The sequence below is a fragment of the Bos grunniens genome, chromosome 14 (assembly GCF_055505025.1).
Source record: "Bos grunniens cultivar Pamir isolate PY7600 chromosome 14, Bosgru_T2T1.0, whole genome shotgun sequence".
Taxonomy (NCBI): domain Eukaryota; kingdom Metazoa; phylum Chordata; class Mammalia; order Artiodactyla; family Bovidae; genus Bos; species Bos grunniens.
In genome coordinates this window covers 63739364-63759908 of record NC_141178.1, presented here as the reverse complement: position 1 = coordinate 63759908, position 20545 = coordinate 63739364, and positions in this window count along the sequence as shown.

The following is a 20545-nucleotide window of genomic DNA, read 5'->3' as shown; positions in this document are numbered from 1 at the left end:
TCTTTGTGACTCCGTGGAATTCTCCAGCCAGAACACTGGAGTAGGTAGCCATTCCCTTCTCCAGGGGATCTTCCCAACCCAGAGACTGAACCCAGGTCTCCTGCATTGTAGGCAGATTCTTTACCAACTGAGCCACTAGGGAAGCCCAGACCCCATGTAATTTGTTAGATGGTTTCTAATGCTATAGAGGGGAAAAAAAGGCAGGCTGAGGATGAACAGCAGAGGCAGGATGTACCTCAGTGTGTCTCTCTGACAAGGCGGTATCTTAATAGTGAACTAAACTAAGAAAAGAGGAAAGAAGTTATCCTGCCACTTGGGAGGTGATGTGAAAGAAGAAATGGAAGTTCAGTCACCTCCAGTCTTGGAAACCATAACTTGGACTTCGGTTTTTGCACTGAATGACCAAAAAAAAAAAAAAAAAATCACTAGAGGATTCCAAATAGAGAGAGCATGATCTGCCTTATATTTTTCCAAAGGATCCCTCTAGCTCTGTTTGAAGAACAGGTTTTAAAAGGGTGACTTGGAAGCAAGATCAGTTCGAATGTGATTGTGAGAAGTCCATGCTAAATATGATTTAGCTGACAATTTTTCACTGTTTCTCCAGGACTATGATAAAAGGCAGGTAGACATGAAAGCACTGATAAAAATTTACTGGAGTCTGCTTTTTTTGTTGTTTTGTAGATAAAGCCAACTGGATTTTTTTTTTTTTTCAATGAATGGGGTTTCCAAGAGAAAGAGAGATTAAATAACACTCTTGAGTGTTTTAATGATCTAGGAAAGACTGGAGAAGATGTTGGAAAGTGGAGAAAAGAGATGAATTAAATGTGCGAAATCCAGCAGTCTGTGACTATAGAACTGATGAATTTTCTTCCCCTGCAGTACTCTTTCCTGGAAAATTCCATGGATGGAGGAGCCTGGTAGGCTGCAGTCCACGGGGTCGCTAAGAGTCAGACTCGACTGAGCGACTTCACTTTCACTTTTTCACTTTCAAGCATTGGAGAAGGAAATGGCAACCCACTCTAGTATTCTCCCCTGGAGAATCCCAGGGGCAGGAGAGCCTGGTGGGCTGACGTCTATGGAGTCACACAGAGTCGGACACGACTGAAGTGACTTAGCAGTAGCAGCAGCAGCAGTTATCACATAATTCTCAGTCGGTGGAATCCAAAGGTCTCAGGTACTGTTAAGATGTCACCTAGTTTATAAAACCTGGGAGGCCCAGCTGTGCCCTACTAAGCACCCTGTCTTAAGGATATTTTTAATTTGTTAAAAGTATATTATCATGCAACCATTAACATAACCATAACAGCAAATACATGACCTGTGCCCCAAACAAAAGCACAGCAGCAACTGGAACATCTGTTGTTTCATGGCATTTACTTCCCACCTGTGGCGTGCAGGAGCTGTGTCAAGCAGCACTGGCGGACCCTTTGTGATGGAGGTGGACCTCTCAAAACCCACCAACTAGACCCAAGTCTATAAAGACAGCATTTGTGGAAGTGATGGCCAAGGTGTTGAAGATGAACCAGTGTCTTGGATAGCCACTGAATCTTTCATCTGCTACTCTGAAACAATGAAGCTGAGAAACTCACTCTTGTCCAAGGTTGCCAGTTCCCTTTTTCCTAACAAAGCAGTCAATCAGAAGAGTGTAAGCAATTAAAAAGTAAAACACTGCCAACTCCTGTGTGTGCAAGCTGGGGAGGAAAGGTGAGGAAGGCCGATTACAGAGCATGCTTTTTCACACCAACTCCGTCTTTGGGGTCTGGTTTTTTCAACCATGAGAAATTCTTCCTGGGAAGCAGGGCTACCAGCAATACAAGGTCCTAGGGGGTAGCCTTTTATGACTCCCTCTGCAAAAAAGGATAGAGAACAAGAGGGCTGCTTAGAAACATATGTTCTTCAGGGAGTCATGTGAGCCTTGCTCTAAACTCTGAGCCAACACAGCTGTGAGGGGGCAGAGGTTAAGACTTCACAGAAAGCCAGATGCGGCAGTGAGCACATATTGTTTTACAGACATGTGTGTGTATGCATACACGTGGTGTATAAATATATACATCGGCATGTGTATGTATACACTGGCAACCCCCCCTCCACACTTCTCATCCTTTTAGGTAAACTGAAGGAGGAAGGGAGGATTTCCTGTGAAAACAATATGTAGCCCTGCTCATCTGGTTAATGTGTTTGGCTGGATACAATGTAACCAAATGACAAGAAGGCATAGGAAGAAAATATAGTGATAAGACCATCTTTAAAAGGGCATTCAATCTAACTCAGTTTTAATTCCTGATTATGATTTCTACTCTATGCCATGTAATTCAATTCCGTGCTGAGGCACTATTTATTTACACTCCTACGTACTATGCGGGATGTAGAAGTAATTGCAAGACCAGTCACTCTTATCCATTTATAAGCAGTGTGACTTTGGGAAAGGCATCTCTCTGATGATAACTGAGTGGGAGCATCCCGTATTTTACCCCCTGACACAGTAGAGTCTAAACAGAGATGCCCACAGTGTGCTATGGCAGAGAGAGAAATGGGCTGGAACTCCAGCCCTGAATCTGCACTGTATTAATTGTGGCCAGCTCATCTCACTCCATTTCTCTCTCCCCAAAGCTATTCCCAGAAAGAGATGGTTTCTTCAGTGTGAAATGAGATGATCAGATCAGGAAAAGGGTCACAAAACAATAGCCTATAAAAGAAGTGAGTAAGTTCCATGCTCACCAACAGGGAGTGAGACCCCCCTGCATGAGGGAGGCAGCTACTCTCCACCACGATCCCCCTGCTCCCTGTGACAATGTGGCCTGATCTAATTTTTCAAGCAAGAGTTCTTATATGTTCTTTCAAGTTCTGTGTTCTTATATGAGACTGAACAATTCTTCAAGTACTGTACAAGATGAACAAAATACATCTGGAAGCCCAATCCTTGCCCATACGCTGCCGGTTTGCAGTCTCAGGATTGGATAACTTAAAATGGGTGGGAATGTATGATACAGCAGTCCCAAGAGTGTCCTCAAAGATTTCCTGCTATTGGTAGAAACTGTGCCCATGAATCATTGGTCCCTGAAATGGGGCCATCCAAAGTCCATGCACTCCCTGATCTAAATCTCTTCTAAAGCAGGATTGACCAATTCCAAGTCCAAAGGAACCTCTAAGGTGTTTCCTGGCACTCACAACTCTACAGAAGGCAGTGATGCTGCCTAGAACTTACAAAAGGACATCTCCTGACCTGGCCAGTGAGTCTACTCTCAAGCTCAGGCTCTATGCCCATTTATTAGTATTGAAGGCTTTCATTCTGGAGTTGACATTTGTTTCTACAGGCAAAGCCCAGGAAACTAGAAAGGATTCAACAGCACTCAGATTGCAGAAGGTCTAAATGTTTTGTGTATCAGTATTGTGGGCTTCCCTGGTAGCTCAGCTGGTAAAGAATCCACCTGCAATGCAGGAGACCCCGATTCTATTCCTGGGTCAGGAAGATCTGCTGGAGAAGGGATAGACTACCCACTCCAATATTCTTGGGCTTCCCTGGTGGCTCAGCTGGTAAAGAATCCTCCTGCAATGTGGAGACCTGGGTTTGATCCCTTGGTTGGGAAGATCCCCTGGAGTAGGGAATAGCTACCCACTCCAGTATTCTGGCCTGGGAGAATTCAGGACAAGAGTCGCACACAACTCAGTGACTTTCACTTTCATTGAAAAACATGAAGAAACAAAATCTATCTACCACTGCTTGTGATTCAATGAGATTTCATATAACCTAATGCAAAGAAACTACACCTAATGCAAGTAAAGTGAGCAAAAACACTGTCACACAGAGAATGATAGGATATGAATATAATTCTATCTATGAGAGTGGAAGATACCTCAAAGATAGTATTCAAATCATTTTGATATTAATCGATGTATATTTCACTTGATTCCTTCCTATTAAATTCCATGCATTTTTGCTTTTATGCATTTAACATCTAGAGTGAGAAAGACATTGCAAAATGAATTATTAAAAATATTTAAGTAACAGAATACTGAATTACAGAGAAACATAGTGTTTCTTGGACTATGTCATGTAGCTTGAAGTAGGGGTTTACCTTAGAACATTCTTTCCACTTCTTTTTCTTAGCTATCTCCTATTCATTACTAAACAGAGAAACCTGCTATCCAAAGAGGAAGGTAGATCCATTTACTAAGAGATGGAGAGACAGACAGTGGATTACAGAAGAGAGAAAGTGGATGAACTGAGAATAGAGAGGCAAGTATAGATGACATGGAGTGCAATCCTCTAGGACATATGAAGGCTTTATTTGAAAGTCCATGGGAAGCTGCTAAAGGTTTTCCACAGTTTTTAATGTATGATTTGTTCCTTTTACTCTGAGGAGGCTTTCTGCATAGTCCCAGTGGAAGAAGATAGTGGTTTGGTCTAGGATAATTACACTGAGAATGGAAAGAAGTGAGTGAATTTGAGAAATATGTAAATCTGCAATTTTTGTATTAATATTAGCATAGACCAACGTAAACCATAGCATGAGTTTTACAATTTGGGTTGCTTGATTTTGTGTACTATCATATTCCACATTCTTCCACATTGCCAATATCCAATTTCCCTTTATGGAATATTAGACAAGTTAGTGGATTCTCTGGTTATGGATATTAATTAATATCTGATGGCCTGTTCAAACTATTCTTCTCTAATTAATGACATTTTCCTCCCTTTATTTTTTACCTCCTTATTAACAATTTACTGCAACTCTGATGTAAAAAATTGAAAAGGGGAGAGTGTCTCCTTTTTGTGTTCAACTTGGTTCAACATCAACAACTTGGGTCCAATATCACAGAGTTTTACAAAGATTTCTGTATTTTAATTTACTTACAGTACTGGCATTTGGGGAAAAGCCTGGAAATAAATTAGAAAACAGACATTTTTCCCTATAGTCAGTATCACCCCTCCTCTTCAATGCCTATCTCTCTGTTACAAAATCATGCTTAGCTTAGTCTTTGCTTAGGATGAATTAATTCCCAAGAAATCTCTCATTTGTTCACAAATACAAGATTTTTGGTAAGGCTTCCTCCTATCTATTCACCTCTGATCCTTAGGTGGATTCACAAGGCAGACTTAAGGAAGTTCCCACTACTCAAGTTTGGGACAGCCAAAAGCTTTCTCTACCTTTTTTGAAACACATATACCTGAAAAAAGACATCCCATTTATATAATTATGCTGAGGGTTGCATTTTATATTCAGTTTTATGTAATGGGGGAAAAACTGTGAAAAACTTTGAAATGAATCAAGAAGATTAGTAAGTATACTGTCTGAATCAGCTTTCAGATTATCTCAGTCTTTCATTGCCTTCAAGCTATTTCATAATCCTATAAATTTTAGAGAACTGATAATTAGACAAAAGAGTTTCCATCAAGATGGAAATTATGTTTAGTGGAATGCAACTGATTATTTCCCTATGGATAATGAGTTGTTTTTCGCAACTATTTGTAATTGTTTTCAGTATTCTTGATGTTTATATATTTTTCTTTGGATTCATCTTTGAAAAGGTTGCAACATCTTGCTAATGAGTTAATTAAAATCTATGACCCATATTCATTTTATATCAGTTCAGTTCAGTTCAGTCGTGTCCGACTCTCTGCCACCCCATGAATCGCAGCACGCCAGGCCTCCCTGTCCATCACCAACTCCCAGAGTTCATTCAAACTCACATCCACCGAGTCGGTGATACCATCCAGCCATCTCATCCTCCGTCGTCCCCTTCTCCTCCTGCCCCCAATCCCTCCCAGCATCAGAGTCTTTTCCAATGAGTCAACTCTTCGCATGAGGTGGCCAAAGTACTGGACTTTCAGCTTTAGCATCATTCCTTCCAAAGAAATCCCAGGGCTGATCTATTTAACCATTTAAAAAATTAGCCTTTAATACTGGATGTCCATTTGCATCTCTCATTGCTACTATAAGCCTGACTTTGATTTGAACTTCAAATATTTTATATCTGGTTAAAATCTAACAAAACAAGAGTAAGAAAGTATCATATACAGCAAAGAAGAGTTCAAAGTCACTAGTCAATACATTATCGAATTTAGTTTGTTATAAACCTATTTAGTATCACACCTACCCCTCTCCTCAATCAAATCTCTTCAACAGGGGTTGGTAAAACCTTTCCTGTTAAGAGCAAGGAGTAAGTGTTTTCAGTTTTGTTGTCCATGAAATCTATCTTACAGCTACTCGTCTCTGCCTTTGTTGGACAAAATATAAACAAATGAGCAAACACTGACCCAATAAAACTTTATTTACAAAAACAAACAATAAGCCAAGTTTGGGCTATGCTTTGCCTCAGATATAAAGTTCTTGAATCTTGTTGTTGTTGTTTAGTCACTAAGTCAAGTCCAACTTTTTGCCACGCCATGGACTGCAGCATACCAGGCTTCCTCATCCTTCACTGTCTCCTGGAGTTTGCTCAGATTCAAGTCCATTAAGTCAGTGGTATTATCTAATCATCTCATTCTTTGCTGCCCTATTCTTTTGCCTTCAGTCTTTCCAAGCATCAGGATCTTTTCCAAAGAATCTCGAATCTCACACTTGAAAACCAAGTAACTACTTCCTCTGCAGTTGGGAAGTCTTAAATGCACTTTGGAGAAAGACAGTGAAACATGTCCAGTTTTACAAACTCCACGAAAAAATGCGATGTTGTAGAAAATGAAAGGAAATGACTGTGAGAATTTCTTCTTAAAAGAAATTAAAAAAAAAAAAGATGCTATTCATTAGTGTAACATAATGAACTTTTTTTCTTTCAAACTAATATGCCCTGTTTCCTTATAAGCGTGGATTAACAAGATAAAATATAATGAGTTTTTTTCTTTCATTTATCATAAATATAGTCCTTGACCTGCACTTGGAAATTTGTGTAACTTATACTAGAGATAGACTGTTCATTAGGAAAAGGAGAAGCAAAGTGAAAGGGGTAAGAAGAAACATATCACAAAATGATACATTTCTGAATAAAAGCATTTCTACTTTTATGCCTCAAAAGTATACATTAAGTATATGGCTATATATTTCTAGGGTTCTTTTTCTGGGTATATTTTATGTTAATATGGTTGTGATAATACTGTATATATAATTTTGTATATTTTTTCACTAATAAGTATTTCCCATATTATAAGCTTTTCACTGTGCAACTTCAAATATAATGTTCTCATTAAGGAGGTTATTTACCATTCTGCTCTTCTGGGACATGAAAGTTTTTATCCATTTTTAATCATAATAATTTGCAATTAATATATTAGCATGAATTTTCATGTTGTCTAAATGTACAGCCTTAGTTGTAGAATTATTGAAACTGAGCAGTTATATAAACTGACTAGTAGAGATAAGTATACATTACAGGATTCTGACTGGACACAATCAAACAAAAAATAGAATTCTGCCGTACAGAAATCTATCTTTTTTTTTTACAGATTGTAAATGATACACAGACACAGGGGATAAAGTATCAAAAAAATATAAAATGAAGTAAAAGTATTGCTTACTCCTGATTACCAGTTATAACCCAAAGAAAATAAGTTTGAACCATTTATTGGATAGCTTTATAGGAATTTTAATGTTCACAGAAATATATATTCAATATCCTCTTTAACTGCCCCCCTAAATGATATAGATGCTGTTTTAACATCTTGATTAAAGCAGTAAGAAATAGTTAAGTCATCTCTTTCTGAAAGAAGTGAAGGTGATTTCCAACTTTGTGCTATTACAGCAATGAGACTCAACAGAATACAGCTGTACCACTAATTCCTAGAAGTCCAATAGCTTGTTCCAATTTTAAGAGTACTTGTGAAATTGTCTCCCAAGAGATGCTGTACCAAACTACAGGTATGTAGCCCTCCAGGCTTCTCTGTCGATGGGGATTCTCCAGGCAAGAATATTGGTGTGGGCTGCCATGCTCTCCTCCAGGGGATCCTTCCCAACTGCAGGCAGATTCTTTACTGTCTTAGCACCAGGGAAGCCCCATATTCTAAAGGAGAGATCTTAAATCATTTAAACAAAACAATATTTATGGAGTCTCCAATCCGTGCATATTATTTTTCATTCAAGGAATACAGGAAATGATGACAATGCCCACCAGTTTATCGGTATATCAGGTTAGCAAACAATGACCCACAGGCCAAATCCAGCCTGCTTTTGTGAATAGGGCTGAGACCCATTTAGGACTTCTAACCTTCAGAATGTAAAATAATAATTTTTGTGTGTTTTAAGCCTAGTGTCAATAGCTATAATAGCCATAGGAAACTAAGACAAGGAATGAAGAAAATGTTTTTTAAATGAAGAACTGTTGGTTACTGCTACTCCCTATCATATCAGTTACATATGTGTTAAGGGATTAAATGGTCTATGCCATGTGTGAGGGAAAATTCTCCCAGCAAGGGACATAACATATTTTATTTTAGCACTCAATGAACTTGTTTCCCAAGTGGCTCAGTGGTAAAGAATCCAACTGCCAATGCAGGAGACATGGGTTTGATCCCTGGGTCAGGAAGATCACCTGGAGAAGGCAATGGCAATTCACTCTGATATTCTTGCCTGGGAAATGCTATGGACAGAGGAGCCTGGTGGGATACAGTCCATGGGACTCAAAAGACTTGGACATGACTTAGCAACTAAACAACAGCAACAATTTTAGCATTGAGTGAATCTGCTTTATCTTCCAAGGAAACCTCTCCAAATTCTTACAAAATGGATTGAGCTACTTGCTTTAAAATTCAAACTTCTGCTAGAGAAGAGGACCTCTCTGACACAGTCAACCTCATCATCTGTTGAAAGTTCCAAGAGAGTTTCCAAAGTCAAAGGCATGACCAGGAGAAACGAGAATGCCCTTTATTACATTGTTATATTGCCCTCTGCTACATTTTAGAATGATGTCATCCCTCTCTGTGAAGTTGGCTCATTTCCTATTTGTAAAGCAAAATGATAAAACCATCTGCGTCCTGGGAACTTGGGACAAGCAAACCTCTGGATCAGCTTTAGTAGGGAAACAGTTCATTAATTTACAAATTGTCTGGTTTTCTTCTGGAAAGAAAGAGAATAAAAAGCAATGGTTCACATCAGAATGCCTGGAATAACTGTTTGGTTGAAAACAGAAGATAATCCCCAGCTCTCTCTCTGGCAGTCTCAGCTTGAAGTTGCTACCAACAGAATAAACAGAGACACTTCCTCCATTCTGTTCTTGGAAAAATATTTATATGAAGTAACACATCGAGTGCTCTCATGTTTGAGTCCAAAGTCTCAGGCTGAGAAAGACCCTCTCTGATCCTGCCTGTGTACACATATTATATATGTAAATATGGGCTTCCCTGGGCTCAGATAGTAAAGAATCCTCCTGCAATGTGGAAGACCTGGGTTCAATCCCCGGGTCAGGAAGATCCCTTGGAGAAGGGCATGGCAATCCACTCTTAACATTCTTACCTGGAGAAATCCATGGACAGAGGAGCCTGGCAGACTACAGTTCATGGAGTCGCAAAAAGTCGGACACAACTGAACAACTAACACTTTCACATCATATATATATATATATATATACGTATATATATTTGTGTGTGTGCGTGTATATATGTGCTATGCTGTGCTTAGTGACTAACACTTCCACTTCATATATATATATATGTATGCATGTATGAAAGGATCGAACCCAGGTCTCCTACATTGCAGGAAGATTCTTTACCATCTGAGCCACACAGCAAGCCCTAGAATACTAGAGTGGGTAACCTATCCCTTCTCCTGGGGATCTTCCCAACCCAGGAATTGAACCAGGGTCTCCTGCATTGCAGGCAGATTTTTTACCAGTTGAGCTACCAGGGAAGGCCATATATGTGTGTGCATGTGTATGTGTGTCTTTCATATGTATTTGCAGGCTCCATCAACTTCACTTAGTGCTTGCCATTTGTCTATTTTGGCTAAAAAAAAGATAACTGATTATTTTTGCATTCCTCCTCTAAAAATGCAAATTTTCCTTGAAGTATACTTTTGGACAAGTCAGGAAAGTGTGGGAACAACAGATAAGCACACAAAAAATCCATTAAGATCTTATCTCTGGACTTCCCCTGTGGTCCAGTGGCTAAGTATCCGCCTTGCATTGCGGAGGACACTAGTTCAATTCCTGGTCCGAGAAGATCCCACGTGCCCCATGCCTCAGGTTGACTAAACCCATGCTCCGTAACTACTGAGCTTGTGCTCTAGGGCCCACAAACTGCAACTACTGAACCCCGCAGGCTCTAGAGCTGGTACTCGGCAACAAGAGAAGCCACCTCAATGAGAAGCCCAAGCACCACTACTCGAGAGTATCCTCCAATCTAGCTCGCTGTAGCTAGAGAATACCCATGTGCAACAACAAAGACCCAGGGCAGACAAAAATAAACAAATAGCTTTTTTATTCCAAAAATAGAAAATGGTCTTTTCTTGCTACACATGTGGTTTTAGCATAGTTCCTTCCTACATATCTGGCTACACTCCTCTTCTGTATCTGCTCCACTCCTAACACTTGCCTCAACAGCCCAATAATCCACAACCTTCCGTCTTCAGTATCGTCATCCCTGTCTGTTGCCTATGGCTGAGGTATCTCAAAAAAGTATGAGTTCCCTAAGATAATGTCTCAGGATTCTAGTGACCCAACCCTCATAGCTACTTAACTTTCATAATATATGTTTACATTGGAACTGCCCATGAGATAACTGAATAGCTCCTTTACTTAAATTCATTCACAGATTCTATGCTTTTGTATTCTCTTCTGTTGCAAGGGTCCTAAATGTATTCTGTTACTGACTTTATACATATCTCTATAGGTTTTATGTGTGTCTCACCATGTCAAAATAGAAGACTTTTACTACATTTTATTCATTTATCATTTGTGCAGCTCAGGGCAGCAAATGATGGAAGGATCAGCTTCTCTTTCTCCTCCAGTTTTGTAACGCATGAGACCATGTCACAGGTCTTAAACATTCAAATGTTTAATATACTAGTTGTGAGCCACGCATATGGTAGATGTGTAGTAAGTGTTTTCTTTGATTATTTTATTATTCTCTATAAATTCTTTACTGTGAGAAGAGGCTAGCCCACATTTCCATATGGCTTTTTTAGTTGGTGTAAGAAATTATTACCCCAATTTAGTGGTATAACAGAAACACAGTGGAGGCTCATTTTTTCATCTTATTAACAGTATGTCAGTGTTCCCAGTGGGCAGGAACAATAGTAGTCTTCCACAATAATCAAAGACCTACATTTGTTTCCTCTGGAGATTTAGTTGTTAGATAGAGGTTCAGAATGTTCTGCATTCACTCGGAAAGTGGGGAAGAACAGGTGGAAAATGGATCTCTACTTCTCAATTAACCTGGCCTGAACTTGTGCTTTTGACGATCCATTTTCTTTTCCCTTTCATTGACAAGAACTAGTCACTTGGAATCACCTAGAAGTAATGAAGATTAGAAAAACTCCAGTCCCTAGGTGTACAGCCACTTCTTAGCAATAGTTCTAAATATTAAAGGGAAAGTATGGATCTTTGATGATTAACCTGGTTAGAGCATATGCCACAGAATTCAACTTACAATTGATATAAGCATGTGTGTGCGTATGCACATAAACACACATCTCACATAGGATCTTTTATACATTTGTCAACCTCACATCACTACAGCAAAAAGCAATGTGTTTTATTTTACAAGCAACATATAAATCCTTGAAGTTCATCCAAATATATAATTATCTGATAAACCCTTTTCCTCAACTCAGGATACAAAATATGTCCACATCTGTTGTACATTCAATTATTGGCCTTGATTCTTCATGCCTTTGCCATATAAGTTTTTATTCCTCCATTGGAAGGATCTACTTTCATGCCCCTTCACTTTGAGCTCAGCCATGTAACTTCTTTAGCTAACGGGATGTTAGAAAACATGACACAAGCAAGGGCTTAAAGTGTACTTGTGCATTTGAATATTACATCTGGCACCTCTACCACACCATTGTAAGAACATGCCATGGCTAGCCTGATGGTCCAAGAAGGATGAGAGCCATGTAGAAGAGAGTTACTGCATCTGACCCAGCAATTTGCAAAGAGAAGCAGAGTGGCATATTGGAGCTCAGCTTAGATCAGTGGAACTCTAGTGAGCTCATAAGTCTGTGAGGATGCTTATTACCAAATGCTACTGAAATGCCATGACTATTTGTTACACAATATTGTGTGGCAATAGAAAACCGGCACAACATATATCAGTTTTGAAACTTTTGCTTATGACCCCAAACTCCTCTCTTTTTCCCATCTCTGGAGACATTCTCTAATCTGAATTTTCCAAGAATATCTAAGACTTACGTGTCTTAAATGAAGATTGATTAACTGTCCTTCCAAATGCAAGATAACAAGAGACTTGGAGAGTGAGACTAGTCCACTAACGCTATTGCTGCTTGAAGCCATTATGTGTTGCTATTGAAGACTGTCCAGCTCAATCCTACAAATACTTGTGATAGCATCGTTGGTGTAGACTCCTGTACTACCCATACAATTCTTGAGTTTGGGATTTTACAGATACTATTCTTTATTCACACATACCTCCTTAGCCACAGTCCACCGAGCATACTTCCATGTCATTACAGCTACAGCCGCAGCATGTTGTGTTATAACTGGTCCTCTTCCAAAACCTTTGTACGCATGTGGTGTCTCAGATGGTAAAGAATCTCCTTGCAATGCAGGAGACCTGGGTTTGATCCCTAGGTCAGGAAGATCTCCTGGAGAAGGGAATGGTTACCCATACCAATATTCTTGCCTGGAGAATTCTATGGACAGAGGAGTCTGGCAGACTACAGTCCAAGGGGTTGCAAAGAGTCAGACATAACTAAGTGATTAACACTTGAGACAAAGTATATAGATAAGACTCCTTATGCTTCTTTTGGCCTTTATGGCCAGGCCAGGCCAGCTAAGTCCATTCCAAACCACCAGGGAGCTTCTAATAATGGAAAAGATTAAGGTGTAGGAGATGCTGATATTCATCTTCCTCGAAGTCGTATTCATCACTGCACATTTTATCCAGCCTTCTCCAAATTCCACCTCCATATAAGCAGTGTTTTGAGAATGTCTATATTCTCAGGCCATAGAAGTTTTGTTATACACTTTCTGTAATGTTTTTATATATCCACTTCAATTCCAGTGATTGCTCCATACTATTAAATCAGCCTCATGCTGAGATGTTATCTTCATCTAGGAGCAAAGGGCTGGCTAGTAAGACTTATAAAATTTTATCCCATTTCCCATCGTATTATATCTAATGTTCTATTTTAAATATTACTTAAGGGAAAATCATTCAAGAGGAAGCACTTATAACACGGGAGTCAGGGTTTACAGAATGTCAGAGCTCAAGGTATTATGCTCACTAATTACCAGTCCACATTAGTGCTCAACCAAGGAGCTTGCAGACATATTTAGCTGAACCAGCAAATGTCTTTAGGTAGGACATGTCTTCTCAGTTTTAAACCCCTGTCATGCTCAGTTTCCCAGTTCCTCTGTTTAGCAGATTCTGCTTTCCTTTATCTGGGTATATTGATAGACATTTGAATTCAGGATCTCTGCTACAGAGCAGTTCTCTCGTACAGATGCAGAAATTGAGGTCCAACTTGATGTCATGGTTTCTATGATGACTGGTGGAATCCCAGCCTTTGGACTCTGAGCCTTGGACCATACACTGGGTTTCAGAACTCTGACACATTGAGAAATGAATTGACAAGAGTTGAGCTCAGAAGCTCTTATTCTTATTCCAAGGCACAAATCAGTGCATCCAGGTGTCAGGCAAGCTAGAGTTCAAGGATGGTGGAACAGCTATGGTCAGAATAAGGGAGAGCAGGCCAATAGCAAGAGAAACAAGACTCTCCACTTCCTCTTCCAAGACTTAACAGCTGCAGAGGGATGGTAAATGTTTCCTTTCTGGAGTTAACTCTGGATGAACTAAAGGTGTCAAAAATATAGATGAAAGAAAAAACATGTAGACACTAAAACTGACTCTTTTTGCCCAAGTAAAACAGATGGCTGGAAAAAAGTCAAAGAAACTGGGTCAAAGACAAAATGGGTGGTCCCAGGGGAGGCTCAGATGCTGTCGTATTGATTTGTCTAAGCTTTGGAAAATAACCTACAATTAAACCAAAGTAATTCAGATTGCAAATTCCTGGGGACTGCGATCAGACTGACTGAATGAGGATCCAGGGAAAGAGATTATCAGTGGAGCCAGTGACTTGAAAGAAAGTAAGAAGAATAAAGAGTGGGCCACACGAAATAGGAACAAGAAAGCTAGAATATCTTGTATCAGTGATTCCTATTTAATAAAAGACAGAGGACAAAAAATCCTATCAATGGCCACATACCAAGTAGGAAAGAGAGAGTGAAAGCAAGAAATAGAATTTACTCAAATTTTACAGGATCCATGTTAATTCCATGCATTTGGGGATCTCAATAAGAGGTAGACTTGGAGAGAGGAATAATCTGGAAATGGAGAGGAATATAGGTTAACTAGACATTCCCCTCCTACAGGAAAAGAGTGGTGATGCCAAATTACATAAATCTTTGATGGCCATTGATCCAAGAGATGAGAGCTTTTAGATCTTACAGAGATCTCCAAGGAGCAGTAATTCTGGAGGCTGGTGGGTGCTGTAGGTGAACTGAAGGAGAGCTACAGTTTGTATTGAATAGCTGGAAGGAGAAGGAGGGTGAGAAGAATAAATTCCAGCCTCCAAGAGAAGGTGCTAGAGAGGGATGACTGGGTAGTTCAGGTATTTAAATTCCACACTCCACAAGAGAACTAGATTTATCAGAAGGGACTGGTACAGAAATCTAGATATTTGTCCTGACCCTAAACCACGGAGTTTAAAATATAGCTGAAGGCTGCTGGCATCTGTTGAAAATTGACCCATAGACATACTATTTCCTTGGCGTCCAAAAATTTTAAAATATATTAGTTCTTTATCAACATTTGGAATGAGGAGTTTTCATACCAAAAAATAAAAAATCTGAACTTTGATTTTTCTGTGAAAGTTATAAAATCAAGCAACACCAGCAATGTGATTTGTGGGGGCCAAATAAATTCCACCTCTTGTTTTTCTCACTCGAGTTTATGAATAAATTGAAAAATGAGAGAACAAAAGATTAAAGCAGGCAAGGCAAAGGTCAAAAGATCTCATTTAGTGCTCACAAACTCTAAGATGAAAGATGTGGGTTAGCTGAGAAGAAACAATGAGCTTCTTGATGCCAAGCCCCAGAAAAAGTCAGGCTTATTTACCTAGTCCCAGATAGTACTGGACTAACTGCAGACCTCCCCTGATGGGACCTGACTCATTAATACTTTGCCACATGGAGGAGCAGACTGAAGCCTGCCCCTTCTCACATAGGCAAGTGCCAGAGAAAAGAAGCAAGAAAGAGGTTGAGCAGCAAAGTTCGGCTCCTCCACCAAATTTAACAAACTTGATTAGTTACTTATCTCTAGGTAGCAGTGCACAAGATCAGGGAGAGAGGCCAGAAGGTCCCTCCACTTAGAGGAGGGAGAAACAAGGTTTTTTCTTCACCCCCTAAACCCACCTGCCTTGCTCATGTGGCCACGGCAGTTCCTGTATCTGTGGTCACTGAGCAAATGTTCTCTAGCTCAGTGCAGTCCCAACCATGTACTTCTTACTCATATCATCACCAGTTTGTTTTATTCATTTGCATTACCTGCCTTGCCCTTCAGGTATTTGTTTCCAACCACTGGTATTGTTGAAAGTTGTCAGTGTGGTCATCATACCACACAAATGGTTAGTGAAGCAAAATGGTTCCAACTTCACCTCTAAGAATCAGAGATTAGAATTTAAAGGTTTCTGGTCTTCAATAGAGGCCACCTGATGTGAAGAGCCAACACATTGGAAAAGACCTTGATGCTAGGAAAGATTGAAGGCAGAAGAAGAGGGCGGCAGAGGATGAGATGGTTGGATGGCATCACGAATTCAATGGACATGAATTTGGGCAAGTTCCGGGAGATGGTGAGAGGCAGGGAAGCCTGGTGTGCTGCAGCCCATGGTGTCGCAAAGAGTAGGACATAACTTGGCGACCGAACAACAACAACAGGAAGACAACTGAAATGGACTGAGTCAAGTAAGGACGTATGTTGTGGTTACATTGGAAACTCAAAATCTACCCACATCAAAACTGCCTGTACTGAATATGGGGGCTGTAAGTATATTGGGAAAATACAGGACTTTAAACAAACAGGAGAATGTAGATGAAGGGGAAAATAAAATAAGGCTTAAAGTTGCACAGCCATCCTTACTTCCTTCTCATGGCCTTCACCTTACTGCATTCTAATGGCCTCCATGTTTATCTCATGTATGATTACATTTTTTATGGCTTGGATACAGGGGGCACTGAATGCCTTTTTATTAAACACATGAACAACAAGCCAAGAATGATGTCTTTAAGGAAGAAGCTGTTTAGGAAAAGTGATGAGGAAATACTTTGTCAAATAGGAGGTTATTGTTGATCTAGAACAGAGGGAGTAGAGGTAAAAGTCAGAGGACAATGTGTTGAACAAGCTTCAATTCCTTTGCAAAATCTTCCCTGATTTTCTCACCATATGAAACCACAGCAAACTGACCCAACTGTCATCTATGACACCACTATTGCTTACTGACACTGTACAAATATTTCTCATACTATATAACTTATCAAACAATAAATGAAATGGGGATTTGAATATTAAAAACATTCTCACTCCTCTTAAAATTCAAGAGGAAGGAGACAGACAATATACAAATAAACAGATGAGCATATAAAACATAGCAGGTTTTTGTAAAAGCTTTGTGTGTATGCTCAGTCGCTCCAGTCATGTCTGATTCTTTGCAACCCCATGGACTGTAACCTGCCAGGCTCCTCTGTCCATGGAATTGTCCAGGCAAGAATACTGGAGTGGATTGCCGTTTCCTACTCCAGGGATCTTCCCGATCAAGGGATCAAAACCGTGTCTCTTACATCTGCATTGGTGGTGGATTCTTTACCTCTGTGCCACTGGGGACAACTATCAATGCTTTGAAACAAACTAAAAGAAGAAGTGAAACAGAGAAATTATATCCTATGACCACTCTGGATACCCTACTGAAAACAGACGCTAGGGCCAAAAGATTGGAAGCTGGTGGACCACTTAGGAAACTACTACAAAAGATAGTGATGGTTTAGACCATCTCGACATTGTGACATTGTGAGAAGGGGTTGCCTTTTTAAAAAATATATTTTGATGGAAGGACAACAGTATCTACTAATGGTTTGGATGCGGGTTATAAGAAAAAGAAAGTGGTCAAGGATCCCAAGCTAGTTAGCTAGGGCAGACGGTTGAATGGAGTGCCAAAATACTGAGTAGCGGAAAAATGTGGCTGGAACAGGTTTAGGTAAGAGGAAACATCCTTTGGTAATTAACTTTTTTCTTATCTAGCTTCCTGCACTATTCTGTGGACTCCTCCATGACAGGATTTTTGTCTCCTTGCCATGTTCACAATATCTTGTACCACGTTTGACACACAAAAAAGATCATTTATTTTCTTAACGTTTGATGAATAAATGAGCTACTTGGAAACATATAATATTTTTATTTCTTAAATTCAATACTATAAGCTTCACAGGAGGCATGGTCTTATTTTGTTACCACTGAATCCCCAGGATCTAAAATAAAAGCCAGTGAAAACGTTGAATACATATCTATATATTCTGTGCTGTTCTTCCTACTGATACTTCTGCTCTTTGTATCTGGTTCTGGTTAGTCTGAAGGAAATACAAAAGTAAATTAATATACATTTTTGGCATGTTCTTAATCACTTAATTGATGAAAAAGTTGCTTTAGAAAATGAAATTCATATTCCTTATTACAAACTGATGGCCATTAATACTGGCAAATCTAACGGTTTCAAATATCAAACTCTCCCTGAACTTTTGGTCATTGCATGTCCTTTTCTCATTTTACTAGAATTTCCTTTAGAAAGTCACTAGAATGTCAGGGAATACTTCCAAGCACTCAGACATGTTCTTGTGGTTTAAAGGAACAGATATCTGGCTCTGTATTTAAATCTTATTAAGATGCTAAACAAATTATTGAACTGATTCTAATTTTCTGTAGTTTAAAAATCACTTTTAAACATCCATCTTTGTCCTGGACAGTGGCCAAAGCTAGCAAATGCATCTCAGCTGGGGAACAAGCTGCCACTTCTTCCTTTAGATCCTCTTTCAACACTGGAGATTGGCTCACACATGGTGAGGAGCTAAAAGTCAGACTTGTCCTTGAATCTTCCTTTTGTTGTAGGGCAGATTTTCTAAATTGCCTTTTTCAGAACACCACACTCTATGAAAATAAATTTTGGAAACTGTAGTCTACTCCCTCCGAGAGATTAATAATGAATCTAAATACCCTGTGGTTAAAAGAAATCAACTTTAAATCTATTGCCTCTCAAACCCACATGACTGCAGAATGTTTTTTATAAAGAAGCATCATTAATAAGTTATGAGAAATAGTGGGTTACAAAGTTCATTTTGTGAATGCTCATCTTAAAAGGTACGTATTAACATATAAGTGGTGGGGATCCAAGTGCCTATTCTGGAGTTGTTTTTTTTCCAGGGGAGAGTTACTTGAAGGGAAGAATCCAGAAAACTATAGCTGTTGATAACCCTCCTTTCTCATCAGCTCAAGTTTTCTGGACTCTTCCCTTTAAGTAACTCTCCCCTGAAAACAACAAACAAACACAAACAACTCCAGAATAGGCACTGGAATCTCCACCACTTATGGAATGGGATAATAGGGAAAAACTGTTGGTCTGAAAGATGTTTCAAGATTTTGTCTTAGCTCTGTCACTTGTACTTACGTGATTTTAGAGGATAGGTCTTTTGCATTACTTGATCCTCAGTTTTCACGTTTTACAGACCAAGAATGATAAGCTGTATCCTACTCATCACTCATGACAGCTATGAGAATTAAGTGTATACTAGAGACATTTACAAAGTGCTACAGATTGTACAAATAAAAGGATAATTGTAAAATTTCCAGAAGGGTTTTCTCCTTATCAATATTGTTCAAGAAAGATACAATGTGAGCCACAAATATATTTTTCATTTTCACTAACTACCTTGTAAAAGCAAAAAAAGAAAGAGATGAACTTAATTCTAACAATATGTTTTATTTAACTCAACATTTCTAAAATATTAATATAAACTAAGCAACATAATTAATTTTAAAATAATCAAATACATTACATTCTAATTTTTTGTACCCAGCCTTTGAAATCCAATATGTGTTTTATACTTCTCATCTCATCTCAGACTAGCCACTTTTCAAGTGCTCAGTAGCACATCTTGCCAGTATGGCTATTAGCACAGCTCTATACAAAACTTTGTCTGTAGAAAGCCAGTGCCTTTGTTCTAGCAGATTCCAGAGCAGTAATTTTTCCATTATTGTAATCCATTCTGGAGGCTTTATAGGGAAATCCTTCTCACATCTCATCACTTCAGCACTGACTGTTCTGCCTCCCTCTTCCACACTTAAGGAGTCATGATTACATAGGATCCACCAGATAGTCCAGGATTATCTCTCTATTTCAAGGTCAGTTGACTAGCAACCTTAATTCCACTACCTTCATTCACCTTTATTATGTAATGTAAGATATTTACAGCTGCCAGAGATTAGAACATGAGTGTTTTAGGGAGGCCATTGTTCTGTCTACCACACTCTCTTTAAGAAATATTATGCAAATTGTTTTTCCTGGCTCTAGTTGAAATCTCAGGTAGGTCACATGGATGTTTCCAGTTCATAATTTAAGAAAAAATATTCCCAGTGAATATTTTCAACATTTTAAACTGATACTCAATCTTAACTTCTCCTATCTCTCTGATTAGTTCTAGCACAGGCCTGGAAATCTGGTGTAAGAAGGTAGAGTGAGTGAGTGAGTGAAAGTCTCTCAGTTGTGTCCAACTCTTTGCAACCCCATGGACCATACAGCTCATGGAATTCTCCAGGCCAGAATACTGGAGTGGGTAGCCTTTCCTTTCTCCAGGGGATCTTCCCAACCCAGGGATCGAACCCAGGTCTCCCGTATTGCAGGCAGATTCTTTACCAGCTGAGCCATGGGAAGCCCAAGGAGGCAGATATGTGGTTAATTTCTACCATACGTTGTGACTACCTCTTCCCCACGTCAATATCTGCTGTTTCCCACCTAGCCAGGATCCTAGAGTAACACTGCTTTATAGGCTCGAATCTCTGGCATTGGTGCCCTTTAAAGCCAGGTGCAATTATTGGCTTTGTTTCAGTAGGTGAACTCCTTAAGATCCTCCACCAGGAGCCTGCACCTGCAGTCCCCCCTGATATGGTCAGTACTTCCCCTCATTTGGAAGCTACAACTCCCCTCACAGTCCTGGGGTTCCAGCATTCCTGCCCTCTACTGGAGTCATCAGGCAGTAGAATTGGACAGCTGACCCCAGGCTCTCTCCCCTCCATGGTGGAAATATAACTTGCTCCCCATGCTGCCCTTCAGTTCAG